Below are 23422 nucleotides of genomic sequence, written 5' to 3' on the forward strand. Positions count from 1 at the left end.
CTGGTGGATGGGGATGGCTGGGATGAAGGGTCTGTGGCTGAGGATGGGGATGGGCGAGGGTCAGTGAATGAAGCAGAGAGTCATGCAGGATGAGAGGGCTGGCCTATGAGGTGGTGAAGGGTCCGGGCTGAGGATGGTGATGGCCGGGGGTCAGTGAATGAAGCAGATAGAGTCATGCAGATAAGAGGGCTGACCCATGAGGGGGTGAAGGGTCTGGGATTGGAGGATGGGGATGGCCGGGCATCAGTGAATGAAGCAGATAGAGTTATGCAGGGTAAGAGGGCTGGCCCATGAGGGGGTGAAGGGTCCGGGACTGGAGGATGGGGATGGGCGGGGGCCAGTGAATGAAGCAGATAGAGTCATGCAGGATGAGAGGGATGGCCCATGAGGCGGTGAAGGGTCCGGGCTCAGGATGGGGTTGGCCGGGGGTCAGGGAATGAAGCAGATAGAGTAATGCAGGGTAAGAGGGCTGGCCCATGAGGGGGTGATGGGTCTGGGACTGAGGATGGGGATGGGCGGGGGCCAGTGAATGAAGCAGATAGAGTCATGCAGGATGAGAGGGATGGCCCATGAGGCGGTGAAGGATCCGGGCTCAGGATGGGGTTGGCCGGGAGTCAGGGAATTAAGCAGATAGAGTCATTTAGGATGAGTGGGCTGGCCCATGAGGGTGTGAAGGGGCCGGGGCTGAGGATGGGGATGGCTGGAGGTCAGTGAATGACGCAGATAGAGTCATGCAGGGTAAGAGGTCTGGCCCATGAGGGGGGGATGGGTCTGGGGCTGAGGATGGGGATGGGCGGGGGCCAGTAAATGAAGCAGATAGAGTCATGCAGGATGAGCGGGCTGGCCAATGAGGGGGTGAAGGGTCTGGGGGCTGAGAATGGGGATGGGCGGGGGTCAGTGAATGAAGCAGATAGGGCCATGCAAGATGAGAGGGCTGGCCCATGAGGCGGTGAGGCGTACGGGTCTGGTGGATAGGGATGGCCGGCATGAAGGGTCTGGGGCTGAGGATGGGGATGGCCGGGTGTCAGTGAATGAAGAAGATAGAGTCATTCAGGATGAGAGGGGTGGCCCATGAGGGGGTGAAGGGTCTGGGGTCTGAGAATGGGAATGGCCGGGATGAAGGGTCTGGGGCTGAGGATGGGGATGTGCGGGGTCAGTGAATGACGCAGATATAGTCATGCAGGATGAGAGGGCTGGCCCATGAGGGGGTGAAGGGTCCGGGGGTGGAGGATGGGGATGGCCCGGGGTCAGTGAATGAAGTAGATAGAGTCATACAGGATGAGAGGGCTGGCCCATGAGGGGGTGAAGGGTCCGGGGCTGGTAGATAGGGATGGCTGGGATGAAGGGTCTCTGGCTGGAGGATGGGGATGGGTGGGAGTCAATGAATGAAGCGGATAAAGTTATGCAGAATGAGAGGGCTGGCCCATGTGGGGGTGAAGGGTCTGGGGCTGGAGGATGGGGATGGGCAGGGGTCAGTGAATGAAGCAGATAGAGTCATGCAGGATGAGAGGGCTGGCCTATGAGGGGGTGAAGGGTCCGGGCTGAGGATGGGGATGGCCAGGGGTCAGGGAATGAAGCAGAGAGAGTCATGCAAATAAGAGGGCTGGCCCATGAGGGGGTGAAGGGTCTGGGATTGCAGGATGGGGATGGCCGGGCATCAGTGAATGAAGCAGATAGAGTCTTGGAGGGTAAGAGGGCTGGCCCATGAGGGGGTGATGGGTCTGGGACTGAGGATGGGGATGGGCGGGGGCCAGTGAATGAACAGATAGAGTCATGCAGGATGAGAGGGCAGGCCAAAGAGGGGGTGAAGGGTCCGGGGGTGGAGGATGGGGATGGCCCGGGGTCAGTGAATGAAGCAGATAGGGTCATGCAATATGAGAGGGCTGGCCCATGAGTTGGTGAGGCATTCGGGTCTGGTGGATAGGCATGGCCGGCATGAAGGGTCTGGGGCTGAGGATGGGGATGGCCGGGATGAATGGTCCAGGGCTGAGGATGTGGATGGGCGGGGGTCAGTGAATGAAGCAGATAGAGTCATGCAGGATTAGAAGGCTGACCCATGAGGGGTGAAGGGTCTGGGTCTGAGGATGGGGATGGCTAAGATGAAAGGTCCGCGGCTGAGGATGGGGATGGGTGGGGTCTGTGAATGAAGCAGATAGAATCATGCAGGATGAGAGGGCTGGCCCATGAGGCGGTGAAGGGTCCGGGGCTGAGGATGGGGATGGGCGGGAGTCAGTGAATGAAGCACATAGAGTCATGCAGGATAAGAGGGCTGGCCCCTTCGGTGGTGAAGGGTCCAGGGCTGGAGGATGGGGATGGGCGATGGTCAGTGAATGAAGCAGATAGAGTCATGCAGGTTGAGAGGGCTGGCCCATGAGGCGGTGAAGGGTCCGGGACTGGAGGATGAGGATGGGGATGGTCGGGGGTCAGTGAATGAAGCAGATAGAGTCATGCAGGATGAGAGGGCTGGTCGATGAGGGGTTGAAGGGTCCGGGACTGGAGGATGGGGATGGGCGGGGGTCAGTGAATGTAGCAGATAGATTCATGCAGGGTAAGAGGGCTGGCCATGACGGGGTGAAGGGTCTGGGGTTGAGGATGGGGAAGGGCTGCGGTCAGTGAATGAAGCAGATAGAGTCATGCAAGATGAGAGGGCTGGCCCATGAGGGGGTGACAGGTCTGGGGCTCAGGATGGGGATGGCTGGGATGAAGGGTCCAGGGCTAAGGATGGGGATTGGCGGGTGTCAGTGAATGAAGCACATAGAGTCATGCAGGATAAGAGGGCTGGCCCATGAGGGGGTGAAGGGTCTGGGCCTGGAGGATGGGGATGGGTGGGGGTCAGTGAATGAAGCAGATAAAGTCATGCAGGATGAGAGGGCTCGCCCATGACGGGGTAAAGGGTCCGGTGCTGAAGATTGGGGTTGGTGGCGGTCAGTGACTGAAGCAGATAGAGCCATGCAGAATGAGAGGGCTAGCCCATGAGAGGGTGAAGGGTCCGGGGCTGAGGATGGGGATGGGCGGGGACCAATGAATGAAGAAGATAGAGTCATGCAGGATAAGAGGGATGGCCCATGAGAGGATGAATGGTCTGGGGCTGAGGATGGGGATGGGGATGGGCGGGGGTCAGTGAATGATGCAGATAGAGTCATGCAGGATGAGATGGCTGTCCCATGAGGGGTGAAGGGTCTGGGCTGGAGGATGGAGATGGGCAGGGTCAGTGAATGATGCAGATAGAGTCATGCAGGATGAGAGGGCTGGCCCATGAGAGGGTGAAGGGTCCGGGGCTGAGGTTGGGGATGGGTGGGGTCAGTGAATGAAGCAGATAGAGTCATGCAGGATGAGAGGGCTGGCCCATGAGGCGGTGAAGGGGCCGGGGCTGAGGATGGGGATGGCCGGGGGGTCAGGGAATGAAGCAGATAGAGTCATGCAGGGTAAGAGGGCTGGTCCGTGAGGGGTTGAAAGGTACCGTGCTGAGGATGGGGACGGCCGGGTACATTGAATGAAGCAGATAGAGTCATGCAGGATGAGCGGGCTGGCCCATGAGGGGGTGAAGGGTCTGGGACTGGAGGATGGGGATGGCCGGGGTCAGTGAATGAAGCAGATAGAGTCATGCAGGATTAGAGGGCTGACCCATGAGGGGGTGAAGGGTCCAGGGCTGAGGATGGGGATGGGCGGGGTCTGTGAATGAAGCAGATAGAGTCATGCAGGATGATAGGGCTGGCCCATAAGGTGGAGAAGGGTCCGGGGCAGAGGATGGGGATGGGCGGGGGTCACTGAATGAAGCAGATAGACTCATGCAGATGAGAGGGCTGGCCCATGAGAGGGTGAAGGGTCTGGGGCTGTGGATGGGGATGGGTGGGGGTCAGTGAATGAAGCAGATAGAGAGAGTCAAGCAAGATGAGAGGGCTGGCCCATGAGTGGGTGAAGGCTCTGGGACTGGAGGATGGGGATGGACGGGGGTCAGTGAATGAAGCAGATAGAGTCATGCAGGATGAGAGGGATGGTCGATGAGGGTGTGAAGGGTTTGGGGCTGGAGGATGGGGATGAGCGAGGGTCAGTGAATGAAGCAGATAGAGTCATGCAGGATGAGAGGGCTGGCCATGAGGAGTTAAGGGTCCGGGACTGGAGGATGGGTAACGGGCGGGGGTCAGTGAATGAAGTAGAGTCATGCAGGATAAGAGGGCTGGCCCATGAGGGGTTGAAGGGTCTAGGGCTGGAGGATGGGGTTGGGAGGGGGTCAGTGAATGAAGGACATAGAGTCATGCAGGATGAGAGGGCTGGCCCATGAGGGGGTGAAGGGTCCAGGGCTGGAAGATGGGGATGGTGGCGGTCAGTGAATGAAGCAGATAGAGTCATGCAGTGTAAGAGGGCTGGCCCATGAGGGGGTTAATGGTCTGGGGCTTGGGGATGGCCGGGATGAATGGTCCAGGACAGAGGATGGGGATGGGCGAGGGTCAGTGAATGAAGCAGATAGAGTCATGCAGGATGAGAGGACTGACCCATGAGGGGGTGAAGGGTCCAGAGCTGGAGGATGGGCGGGGGTCAGTGAATGAAGCAGATAGAGTCATGCTCGATGAGAGCGCTGGCCCATGAGGGGGTGACGGGTCCGGAGCCTGAGGATGGGGATGGGCGAGGGTCAGTGAATGAAGCAGATAGAGTCATCCAGGATGAGAGGACTGACCCATGAGGGGGTGAAGGGTCCGGGGCTGAGGATGGGGATGGGCGGGGTCAGTGAATGAAGCAGATAGAGTCATGCAGGATGAGAGGACTGACCCATGAGGGGGTGAAGGGTCCGGGGCTGAGGATGGGGATGGGTGGGGTCAGTGAATGAAGCAGATAGAGTCATGCAGGATGAGAGGGCTGGCCCATGAGGGGGTGAAGGGTCAGGGGCTAGAGGATGGGGAAGGGCAGGCGTCAGTGAATGAAGCAGATAGAGTCATGCAGAATGAGAGGGCTGGCCCATGAGAGGGTGAAGGGTCCAGGACTGGAGGATGGCGATGGGCGGGGGTCAGTGAATGAAGCAGATAGAGTCATGCAGGATGAGAGGGCTGACCCATGAGGGGGTGAAGGGTCCGGGGCTGAGGATGGGGATGGGCAGGGTCAGTGAATGAAGCAGATAGAGTCATGCAGGATGAGAGGGCTGGCCCATGAGGGGGTGAAGGGTCAGGGGCTGGAGGATGGGGAAGGGCGGGCGTCAGTGAATGAAGCAGATAGAGTCATACAGGATGAGAGCGCTGGCCCATGAGGGGTTGATGGGTCCGGGGGCCAAGGATGGGGATGGGCAGGGGTCAGTGAATGAAGCAGATAGAGTCATGCAGGATGAGAGGACTGACCCATGAGGGGGTGAAGGGTCCGGGGCTGAGGATGGGGATGGGCGGGGTCAGTAAATGAAGCAGATAGAGTCATGCAGGATGAGAGGGCTGGCCCATGAGGGGGTGAAGGGTCAGGGGCTGGAGGATGGGGAAGGGCAGGCGTCAGTGAATGAAGCAGATAGAGTCATGCAGGATGAGAGCGCTGGCCCATGAGGGGGTGACGGGTCTGGAGCCTGAGGATGGGGATGGGCGAGGGTCAGTGAATGAAGCAGATAGAGTCATGCAGGATGAGAGGACTGACCCATGAGGGGGTGAAGGGTCCGGGGCTGAGGATGGGGATGGGCGGGGTCAGTGAATGAAGCAGATAGAGTCATGCAGGATGAGAGGGCTGGCCCATGAGGGGGTGAAGGGTCAGGGGCTGGAGGATGGGGAAGGGCAGGCGTCAGTGAATGAAGCAGATAGAGTCATGCAGGATGAGAGGGCTGGCCCATGAGGGGGTGACGGGTCCGGAGCCTGAGGATGGGGATGGCCGAGGGTCAGTGAATGAAGCAGATAGAGTCATGCAGGATGAGAGGACTGACCCATGAGGGGGTGAAGGGTCCGGGGCTGAGGATGGGGATGGGCGGGGTCAGTGAATGAAGCAGATAGAGTCATGCAGGATGAGAGGGCTGGCCCATGAGGGGGTGAAGGGTCTGGGGCTGAAGGACAGGGATGGGTGGGGTCAGTGAATGAAGCAGATAGAGTCATGCAGGATGAGAACGCTGGCCCATGAGGGGGTGACGGGTCCGGAGCCTGAGGATGGGGATGGGCGAGGGTCAGTGAATGAAGCAGATAGAGTCATGCAGGATGAGAGGACTGACCCATGAGGGGGTGAAGGGTCCGGGGCTGAGGATGGGGATGGGCGGGGTCAGTGAATAAAGCAGATAGAGTCATGCAGGATGAGAGGGCTGGCCCATGAGGGGGTGAAGGGTCAGGGGCTGGAGGATGGGGAAGGGCAGGCGTCAGTGAATGAAGCAGATAGAGTCATGCAGGATGAGAGGGCTGGCCCATGAGGGGGTGACGGGTCCGGAGCCTGAGGATGGGGATGGGCGAGGGTCAGTGAATGAAGCAGATAGAGTCATGCTCGATGAGAGGGGTGGCCCATGAGGCGGTGAAGGGTCCAGAGCTGGAGGATGGGCGGGGTCAGTGAATGAAGCAAATAGAGTCATGCAGGATGAGAGCACTGGCCCATGAGGGGGTGACGGGTCCGGAGCCTGAGGATGGGGATGGGCGAGGGTCAGTGAATGAAGCAGATAGAGCCATGCAGGATGAGAGGACTGACCCATGAGGGGGTGAAGGGTCCGGGGCTGAGGATGGGGATGGGCGGGGTCAGTGAATGAAGCAGATAGAGTCATGCAGGATGAGAGGGCTGGCCCATGAGGGGGTGAAGGGTCTGGGGCTGAAGGACAGGGATGGGTGGGGTCAGTGAATGAAGCAGATAGAGTCATGCAGGATGAGAGCGCTGGCCCATGAGGGGGTGACGGGTCCGGAGCCTGAGGATGGGGATGGGCGAGGGTCAGTGAATGAAGCAGATAGAGTCATGCAGGATGAGAGGACTGACCCATGAGGGGGTGAAGGGTCCGGGGCGGAGGATGGGGATGGACGGGGTCAGTGAATAAAGCAGATAGAGTCATGCAGGATGAGAGGGCTGGCCCATGAGGGGGTGAAGGGTCAGGGGCTGGAGGATGGGGAAGGGCAGGCGTCAGTGAATGAAGCAGATAGAGTCATGCAGGATGAGAGGGATGGCCCATGAGGGGGTGAAGGGTCTGGGGCTGGAGGATGGGGATGGGCGGGGGTCAGTAAATGAAGCAGATAAAGTATTGCAGGATGAGAGGGCTGGCCCATGAGGGGGTGAAGGGTCTGGGGCTGGAGGATGGGGATGGGCGGGGGTCAGTGAATGAAGCAGATAGAGTCATGCAGGATAAGAGGGCTGGCCCATGAGGGGGTGAAGGGTCCGGGACTGGAGGATGGGGATGGCCGGGGTCAGTGAATGAAGCAGATAGAGTCATGCAGGATTAGAGGGCTGACCCATGAGGGGCTGAATGGTCTGGGGCTGAGGATGGGGATTGCCGGGCGTCAGTGCTTGAAGCAGATAGATTCATGCAGGATAAGAGGGCTGGCCCATGAGGGAGTGATGAGTCTGGCGCTGAGAATGGGGAGGGCCAGGAATCAGTGAAGGAAGCAGATAGAATCATGCAGGATAAAAGGGCTGGCCCATGAGGGAGTGATGGGTCTGGGGCTGAGGATGGGGATGGCCGGGGTCAGTGAATGAAGCAGATAGAGTCATGCAGGATGAGAGGGCTGGCCCATGAGGGGGTGAATGGTCTGGGGCTGGAGGATGGGGATGGGCGTGGGTCAGTGTATGAAGCCGATACAGTCTTGCAAGATGAGAGGGCTGGCCCATGAGGCGGACAGGGCTCCGTGGCTGGCCGATGGGGATGGCCAGAATGAAGGGTCTGGGGCTGAGGATGGGGAGTGCCGGGTGTCAGCGAATGAAGAAGATAGAGTCATTCAGGATGAGAGGGCTGGCCCATGAGGGGGTGAAGAGTCGGGGGCTGTTGGATGGGGATGGCTGGAATGAAGGGTCTGGGGCTGAGGAGGATGGGGATGGGTGGGAGTACGTGAATGAAGCAGATAGAGTCATGCAGGATGAGAGGGCTGGCCCATGAGGGAGTGATGGGTCTGGGGCTGAGGATGGGGATGGGCGGGGTCAGTGAATGAAGCAGATAGAGTCATGCAGGATGAGCGGGCTGGCCCATGAGGGGGTGAAGGGTCTGGGGCTGGAGGATGGGGATGGGCGTGGGTCAGTGTATGAAGCCGATACAGTCTTGCAGGATGAGAGGGCTGGCCCATGAGGCGGACAGGGGTCCGTGGCTGGTGGATGGGGATGGCCAGAATGAAGGGTCTGGGGCTGAGGATGGGGAGTGCCGGGTGTCAGCGAATGAAGAAGATAGAGTCATTCAGGATGAGAGGGCTGGCCCATGAGGGGGTGAAGAGTCGGGGGCTGTTGGATGGGGATGGCTGGAATGAAGGGTCTGGGGCTGAGGAGGATGGGGATGGGTGGGAGTACGTGAATGAAGCAGATAGAGTCATGCAGGATGAGAGGGCTGGCCCATGAGGGAGTGATGGGTCTGGGGCTGAGGATGGGGATGGGCGGGGTCAGTGAATGAAGCAGATAGAGTCATGCAGGATGAGAGGGCTGGCCCATGAGGGGGTGAAGGGTCTGGGGCTGGAGGATGGGGATGGGCGTGGGTCAGTGTATGAAGCCGATACAGTCTTGCAGGATGAGAGGGCTGGCCCATGAGGCGGACAGGGGTCCGTGGCTGGTGGATGGGGATGGCCAGAATGAAGGGTCTGGGGCTGAGGATGGGGAGTGCCGGGTGTCAGCGAATGAAGAAGATAGAGTCATTCAGGATGAGAGGGCTGGCCCATGAGGGGGTGAAAAATCGGGGGCTGTTGGATGGGATGGCTGGAATGAAGGGTCTGGGGCTGAGGAGGATGGGGATGGGTGGGAGTACGTGAATGAAGCAGATAGAGTCATGCAGGATGAGAGGGCTAGCCCATGAGGGGGTGACGGGTCGGGAGCTAAAGATGGGGATGGGCGGGAGTCAGTGAATTAAGCAGATAAAGTTGTAAAGATTGTCCAAACACTATCTCTCTCTGGGCCCTGGCATCCCTGAGGTCAGGAAGACACTCATTGGCATGCAGGACACTCAGACTGGTTTCAAAAAGTCATCGGGTTTCCAAGCAGGACACACCATCATACAACACCTTCATTCCCCTGGCACCAATGGCCTTTGCCATGCTATCAGGCCTGCAAGACCATTTTCTTCTAGTAGTGGGTGGGCAGCTGCAGTGTCCCCCATCTGTCTCCCTGCCTCATTCTCTCTCTCCCCTTCTTCCAGGCCTCATAGCATGGCTTACCTGTATCTCCAGGATCTTTGGACTTAAAGAGATGTCATCCTAAGCCTCCTGGCTTTGGCTCGCCAAATGTAAAGATTGTCCCAACACCATCTCTCTCTGGGCCCTGGCATATCTGTGGTCAGGAAGACATTCATAGGCAAGCAGGACACTCAGACTGGTTTCAAAAAGTCATCAGGTTTTATTTCTTCCAAGCAGGACACATCTTCATACAGCAAGGGCATCTCTGGAACTCTGCTACTATTCTGAGTAAAACCCTGCCTTGTATCCACTTCTTGGTTGGCTCAGTTCCCTATGTGTGATGCAGAACACTCTCATTGGTTCAGGCATTCCATGACAAGCCCCTTCCTCCTCGAGGATTGGCTGACCGGGTTGCCAATTCACAAAAGATCCCATGTCACCACATCTGTTACTGATTATGATTGTGTGTGCTGTACCTGACCTTTCAAATGGGAACACCAATGACATCAATCCTGAGACATATTTAGCAACTGCATCATCGTTTCCTGTCCCAGAGGCCCAAATATGGGCATCAGCTGTATCCTCTCTTCTAATTAAACGAGCTGAATGCATCATCCACTTACTTTCCTTGACTGTTACCTCACTCCCACGGCCCGTCACTGTCAAGATTAGAGATATGAAGCCCAGACAACGTGTCCTTGACTACTGAACTCTCAATGAACTACCATGAGGTCATTCTTATATTATTTCAACATGGCTTTACATAAATTCATTTATTTGTATGCCCAAAATCCATTTTAGAGTGCCTGACCCTGTCTTTAAACCCAAAATGGCTGTCCACATTATAAATTGCCTGACCTATCACAAAATGGTGGATCACCCTATGTCTGGTCATATTTTGATACCTGGTCTGATTTGAGTTTAGTTTCTTTGCTAATATATCATAACATGTATTACCTATCACATTCTCTACTGTACATGACATTCTGATTTCTTAAAATAGATCGTCCTCCAGAGCGCTTCTCTGTAAGGCACTAGAATTCTAATTTCTACACCATTTAGAGTCACTGATCACCCCAAAAGTTTATCATCAATCGGTTTGAGGTAGAGGGGGTCTACCTCTACTACATTCAGTTTGAGGGGGAAGGCAGACTCATTCCTTTACACTCCCCCCTCAGTATAGTATGTAGTCATCTACTCAATACTTACAACTACACCCATGTCCACCCTCCTCAATTTTCAATGTACCTACATATTTCTGACCTAATCACCCTTTTCTATAGACAATTTACTTTAATCTAAGAGGTATTCTAACACATTTCTACAACGTCAGTACTAACACATTATACTCTCCTAGTCTAAACCTGTATGAGTCCCTAAAAACTACTTTTATTTACTTTTATTTGAGCACTACCTCTATTCCCCAGTTTACTTTAAACTAACTATATGCCTCAGATATTTTTAGAGCCCCCATGACTCGAGAGTTTGGTCAATCTTTGAGGTAACCCCTTAGCCCATTGTCTTCATACATTTTGTCCATATCGTGGCTCATAGTCCAAATCCTTTCTGCTACTCCCACCCCACAACAATTTCTTTCCTTGCTCCCATTCTCTTGCCCATGTATATTTTCAATATTCACAACATGTATTTTTCTTCTCATCAATACACTTTCCCCTCGCATATCTTCCACTGACTCATCTCGGTTTGGCATCTGCGGACCGTCTGTTTCCTGTTGATTTTGTCCTCGCTTTTGAGCTGCTCTGCAGCAAGTCCTCAGGCCCTTTTATTCACAAGAAAGTCCTTTCGCATTTGAGTGTCTCTGTTTACATAGAGCACTCATATTCATTGTTCAAATAAGTCCAAAAGAGGGGGCATTTTAGCAAGGGAACACAAGAATGGGGGAGTCTTCTGCAGAAACATTCAGACAAATGGTTCCTTTAACAGGGCTTTTAGTTGGGTTCCTCAGAGACTTCTTTCTCCTCCTGTGGTTATAGTCTGCCAATTCTCTGAGTCATATAGATCCCTCGTTGTCTATCTGTAATATAAAACTGGATGAGTTTTCTTTGCAAAATAAGTATGCCTCTTATTATCAATACATTTCCTGTCAACCCATCCCTTCAAATCCCTTTTTGTGTGTTCTACCAAAATGTACCTGCCTTCTAAACAAACAATATTATTCTATTTTCTGAACACCCCTACCTCCTAGACAAAGCTATCAAACAATTTAGTTCTGTGTATACAAAAGTTACTAATTTTCTCACTTTTTTGTACATATTGTCTTTTATCTTACTGTACATGGTCAACCTGCTGGAACTTGATTTATTTACAATAAGCCTATAGTTTTAGGTAATAAATACATTTACCTATGTCCTAATTTTCCTCTGCCCTTATGTCATCTGGGCTTTCTCTTCATACACATTATATCTGTCCCTTCATGTAGAGACACTTGAAATGATACTTAATCAATACAAACAACATCTCAAGAAATGCAGGTCGTTGTCTTCTCAATCTCCTAGTCGCATTTGTAGGAGATGAAGATGTCAATTGCAGGGATCCCTGTTCTCTGTTAGAAATTGGAATAGAGACAAAAGTCATTCGGGTACTGGCAAGGAGGTCAAGTTACTTCTTAACCTAAATTCTGTTACCTTGCTGCTAACAAAAAATACTTTCTAGATTCACTTCTATCTTTTTTCAGCCCAGTTAACTCACAGGCCTTCCCTAACTCGTTGGTGCACAAAACAATACCACTCTTCACCAGCCCTGTTCAATGCTAGGGCTAGTACTTACGCCTCTTTCTCTGCTTTACTCTAAATGCTTGCCGCTCAGCTGTAAATGCTTGCCGCTCAGCTGTAAATGCTTCCTGCTATGCTGTAAATGCTTCCTGTTATGCTGTAAATGCTTCATTCTGCCTTGCTTCACCATCTTTCTCTGAATCGCATTGGACCATGGTCTTTTCTTCCTGTGCTTGGCTTTCATCCTGCTAAAACAAACAGAACATTTTGCTGCACAATATCTCCTCCTTATCCCACTATACTTAATCTAGTCTACCCCTGTTTTTCTAGACTATGGCACCAATTCTTACTACGTGCCTTTAGTTCTATCATAAAACTACATTGTTTGCCTATTCTGAACATTTTTATACACTCGCCAAGTCAACCCCCTTTGGCATCGCATAAATACAAAAATGGTTATCCACCTTCAATTTGACTTCTGTTTTCTGCGTTTGTCTGAAGTGGCCATTTTTTAAATTTATTTATTTATTTGCATTTTTAATGCGCCCACACAGCCCGCAGTGGGCAACGAGGTGCTGTTACAGGAATAGTTTTTTTTTTTTTTTAGTTTCTTAATTGGTTTTTTTTTCTTAATTGGGCGGACCCCGGGATCGAACATGTGGTGCTTCGAGTCGTCTTGCTCTTAGGCGAAAACGTTGCCACTGAGCTATCCTCCCGGGACCATGCTTTCATCTATTTGATACTCTCTTCACACCTGATTGCACCTATCTTGGGGAAAATGGCTACACACTTGAAGACACTGTGTCTCCACATACCTCTTTTTCTGTTACTCACCTGGATCCTCTTACTCTTAGTAATGATCAATAGTGTGTCAAAGCCCTTATAGCGTGAACCAGTACGTACCTCTTTTTTCTTTACTCCCTATTTAAGGCCATGCAGACATTCCTCCTACGTGCACGCAAGGTCCATGATTTTCATCTGTAACATAAACCAACATTGTTACAAACACTTAAAAAATTGTAATTTTACTTACCCTTGTATTTTCTTCTTGAATTGAGTCTTTTCAAAATATTCCTTGTATGGTTAACCCAATTTTGGTCAACCATACCCCTTTTCTAGTTTTCCGTTACTCCCTGATGCTTTTTTATTGCTCTGCGCATATTTTTTAATGTTGGCATATAACCCTTATTGATGCGGTTTTTTGTGTGCAAAATTTTTGATTTTGCTTATTTTATGCTCCCTATTTAAGTCCCTATTCATTCATTCATCCAATCATTTCTTTAATCATTTTTCCCTTTCATTCATTTTTTATTTATTTATATATTTATTTATATAAATTTCTTTTTTCATCCTAATGCCATCAATCTTTTAAACTGAGCTCTTTTACTCCTGTACGGTTTAAGGTAAATCAAATATTTTCATCTTCTCCTAATTCATTTTTCTGGACCTATGCCAAAAAAGGCCCAAAGTCTGCCTAACGTTCTTGGCACTCTTTCCAATCTTCTTTTATTTATTCTGGTTGTTGCTATATCATTGTTAAATACACACTGAAATATTTTCTTTCCTTTCTTTTTAATGTGTGATGTCCCTAAAGAAAGCACCACTTCATACTCCATTAAACCCTATCTATATATATCTTCATCTGTGATGTTACTTAACCTAAAACTTTTTATGAGAACCATTACTGTCCTCCATGCTCCATTTGTATTATTCACTCCTTACTCTATGACTGTCTCTAATTTCATAGAGGTCATTTGTCCCCCCTCTTTGTGCATAAATATCTGTGGTCTGAGACTAAACTCATCATATACTCTCACCACTTTCTCTTAGGTCACACAATTATCTATAATACCACGCTTTTACCACAATAATAAAAAAACCTTGGTTCTTATCAGAACTATCTCATCGGCCTTCTGCCTTATACATGCCCCTATGGATATACCCATATTTAAATGGTGCATTTCTCAAAACAAAACAAAACACGCTTTTCTTTGATTACCTAAACAACATCATCATGCTTTAGGCTTGCATTGTCCACTTCTTTCCTCAAAATGTTGGCAAGTGCCTGTTACGCATATACAAAAAAATCATCATAACACACTCGCCTTCAGAGACTGCTAATTTCTCACTAAACAAAAAAACTACATTTATAGTCCTCAGAAACACCTTCAATCTTCTAATATTCATTCACCACCTTTATGTCTTTACTCCACGGACATACAGTCCCAATGTCTACCACTGGACCAAAAGTTGTTCTCCCTTTGCCATATTAATTTGTGGCACTCTTTAAGACATAGGGCCTCATTACAAGTCCGGCGGTAACTGCGGCGGTAAAACCACCTGGTTACCGCCAGACTCGTATTACCATTCCGTCTCCATGACTCCCGGAAATACCAGGGCATTACGACCCTGGTGTCCTGGGAATCCCGGAGACGGAATGGTGTAAATCCCCATTCCCATTGAGTCCCATAGGACTCAATGGGATTGGGGAAGTGGAAACACCAGGACCATCTCGTGATGGTGCTGGTGTTTCCACGTCCACCTGCAGGACTCGGGAGGTGTTCAACCCGCCAGGTCAGACCTGGCGGGAAGATCACAACCCGCCTGCAGGACTCGGGATCAGGCGGTCCGGAATTAACAGTGGCGGCGGGTCTACCGCCACTGTTAATTCTGGACCGCCCGACCTGTAATGAGGCCCATAGTGTCACTAATAATTCTGAACACATCAAGTCACCCTATGAGGCTGTCCTACTGTGGATGCATGCGTTCCTCTGTTTTTATAAAATCATTTCTCCCTGTGAAACCCAACACTTTCATTCCTACGTGTCATTGTTTATTTCATGTTTGCACATTGCTGAGCCTGCATATGGGCTCACTTACTTGCCCTCTGCAGTAAATTTGGTTTTCACCTTTCCTAAACTGCTGTACCTGCTGCACTCCCAGCGCTTATGTCTGATACGATGTCTGATCCTTGGCAAAATCCTTCCTTGACTTGAGAGCTTATACACTAGGGGGCATGCTGTCTCCTCTCTCTAGAATTCTCCATTCTGCATGATTCCTTGGCTTCTACATATGCGTGCAAAATGTTCTAACATACCTCATATCCAATTTGCAGGAGGTCTCCTAATTTGCCTCTCCTGTATGCTTTGACTATTCTCCTGCATGCTTTGAACCCCACCTTGGTTACTCTGAACGCTTCCCTGATTATTCTGAAAACCTCTTCCTCGCGGAGCAAACCCATGCATGCTGCCTACCGTGGACCTGATTTGTCTCCACTATTCACATTCCCCTTTCAATGGTGTATTTGAAAACATGTTCTGCAGTATTTTCACTTTTTCACTTTCCTAGCATTATTTTTCTTGCAATTCTTTTCTTGCAGTAATCTGCACTAATGCGCGATGGTCAGCTGCATCTCTGACCATGGCCTTGCTTCCAGGCCCGCTAATTCCTTAGGCTGCGTTGGCACGAGCTCTGACAGCCTTTGGCATTTTGATAGCTCTCCCATCTGGAGTGTCTGGATATAGCACTCTAAATGCTTTCCAGACTGCCACCCTACAATTGTTTAAACAGCGCTCTGTCATTAAGCCATAATACTCAAATATCTTGCCTTTGACCAAATGTCATCAGCTCTTTCTGCAAGGATGGCAATCAGGAGACCCTTAATGTCCCTTAAAGCTAATGTAGTTCCTCCTGCCATTTTTCCTAATTCATGTATCCATTTCCGAGGGCCAGAAGTCAAAACTCGGGAGCTTGTACCTTAAATTATCCTTGCCCATCTGGGGTGAAGGTACATACTGTGATCTGGCTCGTCCTTTCTCTAGCAAGGGAAACTGTGAAGCCCCAAACTCACTCTCGTTTCTCATTGTTTGTCTGTCCACAGCAGGGGCAATATTCCCACACCGCCTTCTTCCCAGCCACAACCTCAATTTTGCTCACATAAGGTGGCAACTCCCCCCCTCCATGATGTTGCCCTTTTAAGTCCCTCTCTAAATGATGTTGCCCTTTTAAGTCGCTCTAATTGCGCCAGTGATTCTGATGGCCAAGATAGAGATACATTTAAATATGACCATCTTGCTTCTTTATTTACTGAATAAAGCACGCTTCAAGGCCTTCTTGTCACCTTCCTTTTCACCACGGAAGGTTACTCTGTCCTTGCCTGACATAACCTGCCCGCTTATTATTCTAGTCTTTATTTTAAAACACCTTGTCTATAGGCAAGGCTCTCATGCCTGAGGCAGAACAAGCCTTTCACTTTTTCAAAGTGCATTGGTGCAAGCTATTGACTCAAAAAGCCTGCCAGCGATGCACTCACTTGTTTGCGATTTGTAACTCTTCCATTACTCCTAAATATTTTCTCTATTTAATCAGCTTTGACCTTCGCAAGCTGTTGTGTACAAAAGCCTGCTTAATTATTTTGCATGTAATGCACAAGTGCCACATTCTTGACTCTCTTTATCATGAGCCAATTTTCACTTTAGCAGAATTTTCCTCAAGGCTGCTCCATCGTGCGGTATTGCTGCATTTCGGTCCTGTAATCTCAATACCACTCCCTCAGGTTTTGAACCAGTCTTTACCTATGACCATAGGAAAATATAAATGTGTTTGTCCAAGGTTTTTCAAAAGGGGCCAACTATTGTCTATGCCAGCTACCAATTTAACTGTAAAATAAAAATATTCTGTATACTCGTTAATGCGTGCTTGCAAATGTGCATGCATGTATTTTTTCTCATGTCAGTGCATCTACATGGATGCTTCCCATTACATGCATCCACATAAATGTCCTTTCATTTATATGCATCTGTATGCATACCTTCTCATGTGCATACTTTCTTTTCAATAGTCACTGTTTCCCTTGTGTAGAAATGTAAAGATTGCATTTCCACCTACATTTATCATATTTTATCTACTAACAAAATTGCCTATTCCTTTTCCTTTTCAATAGATATTTGCTGTGCCTACCCCAATGTCCTCCTTTCAAACATATTCAATACACTGTTTTCCTTGCATGCTTTCACACTTCATGCTATTGCAGTGCACTATTCCCAATCATGGCACACATAAAAAACCCATGCCATTTAAAATAATAACATGCCTCCTTCTCTATTCACCTGTGATACGTAACATCAAATAGTCTATAAATATTACTTATTAATCAAAAAGCATCCATTGTCAGCTCACTTTTAGCATAATCAAAAAAACTCCTCTAAAAGTGTTCTAACAATATAAAATAAACCAAACTCTTCAGTTCTTCAATTTTAAAACATCAGTTGAAACAACCTCTCAGTCACTTTAAAAAGTTAACTTGCTCCGGCTTCAAGCAGGAACCTTCCTGACATCTGTTTCTGCATCATTTGTCTACTTGTCATGTCTGCCGCACACACAGTTCTAAACCACATTCCACTCCCAAGACCGTTCACTGTGAACATAGCTCATCTCATTTTAACTGCATAGCTTGTGAAGCAAACACTATTAATTTCTTCAGCAGTGCATGGCTATCTTGGCACTCTGTCAACTATGCATTTCTAACATAAATCTCCTTTCTCTGTTCAAGAATCCTTGCAAATCCAATGTGGTTCTGTACCATACAAAGTTTATTAGCTTCTTAAAGGTGTTGACCCCATAAATACAACAGATTAGCCTTCTGTCTTCTTGCATTTTTCTACCGCAGAGTTTTCAAAGTGCCTATGCATTTTTTGAAAAGCACAAATCATTCTTTAAAAGGCATATTTTCTCTGTCCTTCGTTTCTGATAAGCCAAATGTGAAACCTTATCATGTAAAGTTATTTGGACAGCTCAACTGGTCTAATCTTAACAACTACAAGAAATAACTCCGTAGTTACTGGATTTTGGTTTCAATGAGAGTTTGAAGTGCAGCACTTTCTTCAACTGTTTTTTCATTTATTTACCAAGTATTATTTTTATCAACATTTAAACAACACAATCCTGCTTACTTTGATCCATAGCATATATTTATCTAATTTTTGTTCTCCATAATTGAACATTTAAGTTTTCTGGCTCGGTGCCAATTTTTCTAAATCACTAAAAAATATATTTTCTTACTCCTAAAACATAAACAAAATGTACAGTGCACACATATAACATAGAACGCACCACATAAAACAAAACAGACAACAACAAACAAGAAAAAACAGACTCGACTGGTCACATATATCTTCTACAATCTTCTCTTTAAGACTTGTCTTGCCCTCTAAAAATACTTCATATGAAGTGTAAATTAACCTCTTTAGATTTGCCTTTAATCGAATACGTTTTCTACGTGTTCCGCTACGTGACTCTAGGTTAAAATTTCTTCTAATGTTCTTTAAAATTTAGGTATGGGGCGTATCCTCTTTATCGTGGCCTCTTTCATGATTTACTTGCTTGGCCACACTCAAGTCAAGTTCTCAATAACTCCTTAATGCTCAACATCTTGAGTTAATTCCCATTCTCTGTTACTTGATCTAAACTACTTATATTACACTTTTAAAAAAAAATAATTCTTAGGGAGGTTCCCTGCAAGTGGTAAAAATGGTATCTGAAAGACCGTCAACAGATAATCTCCAAACATTTTTCTTAGAGGGGTTCCCCATGAGTGCTTTAAAGTTGTTTCGAAAAGCTGTTAAAACATTTAACTCAAAAATAATTCTTCTAAGAGTAGTCTCCCAAAGTGACTTTAAAGTTTTTTCTTTTTTCTTCTAGAAAACTTTTCAGAAAAACGTAAAAAATATTTTCCTAAAATGCGTCTCCCAAAAGTGGATTTTTTAAATAATAATTAATTCTTTTTGGGGAAAAAATAACTCAAAATAATTTTTCTTGGAATATTTTGAAAAATAACTTTTAAATAATTTTTCTTGGAAAACTGCCAAAAAAACAGTCACCTTCATTCCCCTGGCACCAATGGCCTCTGCCATGCTATCAGGCCTGCAAGACCATTTTCTTCTAGTAGTGGGCGGGCAGCTGCAGTGTCCCCCATCTGTCTTCCTGCCTCATTCTCTCTCTCCCCTTCTTCCAGGCCTCATAGCATGGCTTACCTGTATCTCCAGGATCTTTGGACTTGAAGAGATGTCATCCTAAGCCTCCTGGCTTTGGCTCACCAAATGTAAAGATTGTCCCGACACCATCTCTCTCTGGGCCCTGGCATCTCTGTGGTCAGGAAGACATTCATAGGCAAGCAGGACACTCAGACTGGTTTCAAAAAGTCATCAGGTTTTATTTCTTCCAAGCAGGACACATCTTCATACAGCAAGGGCATCTCTGGAACTCTGCTACAATTCTGAATAAAACCCTGCCTTTTATACACTTCTTGGTTGGCTCAGTTCCCTATGTTTGATGCAGAACACTCTCATTGGTTCAGGCATTCCAAGACAAGCCCCTTCCTCCTCGAGGATTGGCTGACCGGGTTGCCAATTCACAAAAGCTCCCATGTCATACCCACATCTGTTACTGATTAAGATTATGTGTGCTGTACCTGACCTTTAAAATGGGAACACCAATGACATCAATCCTGAGACATTTTTAGCAACTGCATCATGGTTTCCTGGCCCAGAGGCCCAAATATGGGCATCAGCTGTATCCTCTCTGCTTATTAAATCAGCTGAATGCATCAAGCACTGTCTTTCCTTGACTGCTACCTCGCTCCCACGGCCCGTCACTGTCAAGATTAGAGATATGAAGCTCAGACACCATGTCCTTGACTACTGAACTCTCAATGAACTACCATGAGGTCATTCTTATATTATTTCAACATAGTTTTACAGAAAAGCATTTATTTGTATGCACAGCACCCATTTTAGAGTGCCTGACCCCGTCTTTAAACCCAAACTGGCTGTCCACATTACAAAATGCCTGACCTATCACAAAATGGTGGATCACCCTACTTCTGGTCATATTTTTGATACCTGGTCCAATTTGAGTCTAGTTTCTTTGATAATCTATTATAACATGTATTACCTATCACATTCTCTACTGTACAGGACATTCTGACTTCATAAAATAGATCGTCTTACAGAGCGCTTCTCTGTAAGGCACTAGAATTCTAATTTCTACACCATTTAGAGTCACTGATCACCCCAATAGTTTATCATCAATCGGTTTGAGGTAGAGGAGGTCTACCTTCACTACATTCAGTTTGAGGGGGAAGGGGGACTCATTCCTTTACAAAGTCATGCAGGATGAGAGGGCTGGACCATGAGGGGGGAAGGGTCCAGGGCTGAGGATGGGGATGGGCAGGGGTCAGTGAATGAAGCAGATAGAGTCATGCAGGATGAGAGGGCTGGTCCATGAGGCAGTGAGGGGTCTGGGACTGGTGGATGGGGATGGCTGCGACGAAGGGTCTGGGGTTAAGGATGGGGATGGGCGGGGGTCAGTGAATGAAGTAGATAGAGTCATGCAGGATGAGGGGGCTGCCCCATGAGGGAGTGACTGGTCCGGAGCTAAAGATGGGGATGGGTGGGGATTAGTGAATGAAGCAGATAGAGTCATGCAGGATGAGAGGGCTGGCCCATGAGGGGGTGATGGGTCCGGAGCTAAAGATGGGGATGGGTGGGGGTTAGTGAATGATGCAGATAAAGTCATGCAGGATGAGAGTGCAGGCCGATGAGGGGGTGAATGGTCTGGGGGATGAAGAACGTGAAGGGTGCAGGTGCAGAGGGGTGTGGGGTGTAGGACACAACCCATGAAGTAGGGGTGTGGGTAATTAGAGTAGGTTAAAGCACCTGGGAGCTCAGGGTCTGGCCATGAAAATGGTTTCAGATTTGAACGGGTCCCCCATGCGCAACACCCTCTTACCACACACTTAAGTGACTCTCTCCCCCAATTACATGAGGTCAGGGGTCTCTCTGCACATCCCTGGCTCCCCTCTAGCTGAATCTCCTAAAACTGGTCCCCCATGACAGGCTTGGTGTCCCCCGAGGCATGGTGCCGAACAGGTGGGTGCTGAACCATAGGGTGCAAAGAAACTGTCCGCCTGACCCAGGTAATGCCCCAGGCGAGAGAAAAGTCATACGAGACAATGCCACTAGAGAGTGCCAAATATTTCCATCAATTCTTATTTTTGAGTTATATTGGCTGCCCTCAGATTGGTTTAGTTTGGTTAATGTTGAAGTTATTTGTATCGCGCACCGTCAACAACGGAATTGGTCCCCAGGCGCTCAGACGGATCTGCAAACAAGAAGGCGGGTGGGTTTAGTCGGGTGAAGAGGTGATTATGAAAGTGAGAAAAGGGATGTCCTGTTGGCAGCTTCAGTTCGGTTTTCACTGTGCGCTGAGCTTGGGTGCGAGTATCGGATCGATGTGAGTGCTCTTGTGCTGTTGGTGCGACTTGTGGGTTGTTTGTTTGTTGTTGCGGTGTGGTGAAGTGCGTGCGGTTTGCTGTGCGAGAGGGTGGTTGTGTGGATGTTTGTGTGAGTTAAGTATGCAGATATTTGAGCTTTTGGGTTAGTGACTTAACATGCAAAAAACATGTTTTTCAAATAAGTTACTGATTGTCTTTTTAAGGAGTGGTAGTACCCATGATTCCTTTAGGTTACTGGGTACAATACCTGAGGTGTATGTGGCATTGATTAATTTGGTTATGAATGGGGCCAGGTCTCTGGCGGCTTCTTTGATAATTTGGGCAAGGTAGCTATCTCCGTGGCATCTTGAAGGTTTAAGGGAAGCAATGATTTTTTGTACCTACGGACGGAGACTTTAGAAAATTTGAAACCTTGGGAAGGTTTAGTAGGTGGTTTTTGGGTACGGTGTGTCGTATCTAAGTTGGTAAAGTTTTGACGTTTGTCTGCAATTTTGGTTTGCAAAGTAGCTATTTTATTGGTGAGAGCATTCTGTATGTTGGTACACCAGAGTTTGTCTTTTAGGCACGGATCTACGGGGGGGGGGGGGGGGGTTAGGCGCCTCCATTTCTCTAAGAATAATGAAGAGCTCTTTAGCACTAGAGCTAGCTTGGTTAATTCTATCATTGTACGTCTCACGTTTGGTTCGAAGTATCTCTTCTATATATTTGGCCAAAAGGTTTGTCAGATTGGTTTTATTCTCTATAGACGGGACGCGCTTCCGTAAGGCTTCTAGTTTTCTTTTTTCGGTGTGTAAAGTTTTTGTTTTGGTCATTGTGGTGTTATAAACATCCACTAGCAAGTTTCGTTCTGAGGTGTTCTCTAGGGAGTTTAGGATGGGGATCACATGTGGCATGATGGCGTCCGCCGTGATGTTTCATTTGTTCCTCGTCGGGCATGGAGGTGCTATAGGGTTAGATTTGATTATAGGAGTACTTGCTGTGAGTGCAAATGAGAGAAGATGATGATCCGTCCATGGTTGCGGTGCAATAGCGGTGATTTCAATATCACAGTTTAAATCTGCTAGCCAGTCTAAGCTCCTCCCTTTATCATGGGTAGGCTGGGTAACTTTTTGGTTAAAGCCATGTCCGTGAGGGTGTTAGCTATTGTTAGTGCTTGACAGTAACTCATCCTCACCATTTAGTCCTGTTACGAGTAAGTGACGCAAACATCTGAGCTACTGCAAATAACTTGCTTATAGATTGAATGAAATGGTTTCACATTTTAGCCATGGGTAAATAGGCCATCCTACTGGAAATGAGTTTGTGAATCCAGCTTTCTGATCCATGCATGCAACAAACGGCTGCCAAAAGCATGGCGTGAGCAATCCATTGAGCAAGGCCACTGGTTCATAAAACAATGTTATGCATGGACAGGAAATCCCGTGCCCCTCCCAGATTTCTGCAGTTCTTATACATTTCCAAATACATTGAGCCGTTTGAGAGAGGCGTGGATTTACACGCTCATGATCTCACTCCTAAGGAGTCCACTTTTAGTTTGTTTCCTACATATCACAAGAACTTCAAAGAAGACCACCATTCCTTTGCCTCTCCCGGCCCTTTGCGGCGCTACCCACATGCCATTGGCAGCTGCAGGCTTATTATAAAAGATTTACTATAGCTGATCTAAGTTTGTTTATAAAGCAGTTCCAATAGCAATTGCAATAGTTATGGTTCAAAGAAAACAACCTCATTAGGCAGGGCTTGAGTGATGCAAAACAAACATTATCGCTTGCTTGTGAGTGCCAAGAGGAAATAGGTTCCAGTTGCAGCCATTTTGAAGCAATCAAAATGCAGTCGAACATCTAGCCAGACCAGTGCTGAGTTATATTGGTGTGGCTCAAGTCAATACTGCTGCGTTAATACTGGTTTCCTTCTAAAAGTAGCAATGCACTTCTTTTTTTGATAAAACTTTATTTAAGTTTGGCAGGCACAACAAACAGTAGCAGCATTATAACAGTGGACGCAAGTACAATCATCACATCAATTACCATGTGGTTCAATATGTATCACATTCTGAGTCTTCACCAAAATACGTCCTAAATTCCCCCCACATGTCTTTCGGCCGAGATGAGCTTGGCGGCAATATTACATCGGCAACTTCACAATCTCTAATCCAGATTAGCTCCCTCAGC

At 48.4% G+C, this 23422-nt stretch overlaps 1 protein-coding gene and 1 long non-coding RNA gene across 3 annotated transcripts in view; one reads left to right on the forward strand and one right to left on the reverse strand.

Annotated features, from left to right (window-relative positions):
- The window catches only part of LOC138521977 (decapping and exoribonuclease protein-like), a 263723-nt gene that overhangs the window by 16802 nt on the left and 223499 nt on the right, over positions 1 to 23422 (forward strand). The window lies entirely within an intron of this gene.
- LOC138521978 (uncharacterized) lies at positions 9428 to 19491 on the reverse strand. Of its 2 annotated transcripts, none has more exons than XR_011283203.1 (4): positions 18991 to 19491; positions 12863 to 12937; positions 12015 to 12204; positions 9428 to 11262 (listed from the first exon to the last, which is right to left on the reverse strand). It is a non-coding gene; the product is annotated as an uncharacterized lncRNA (long non-coding RNA). The 2 variants fall into 2 exon arrangements; XR_011283202.1 differs by having other exon boundaries at positions 12015 to 12207.

This window comes from Ambystoma mexicanum, chromosome 13 (assembly GCF_040938575.1).
Source record: "Ambystoma mexicanum isolate Mex_15411 chromosome 13, UKY_AmexF1_1, whole genome shotgun sequence".
Classification (NCBI taxonomy): domain Eukaryota; kingdom Metazoa; phylum Chordata; class Amphibia; order Caudata; family Ambystomatidae; genus Ambystoma; species Ambystoma mexicanum.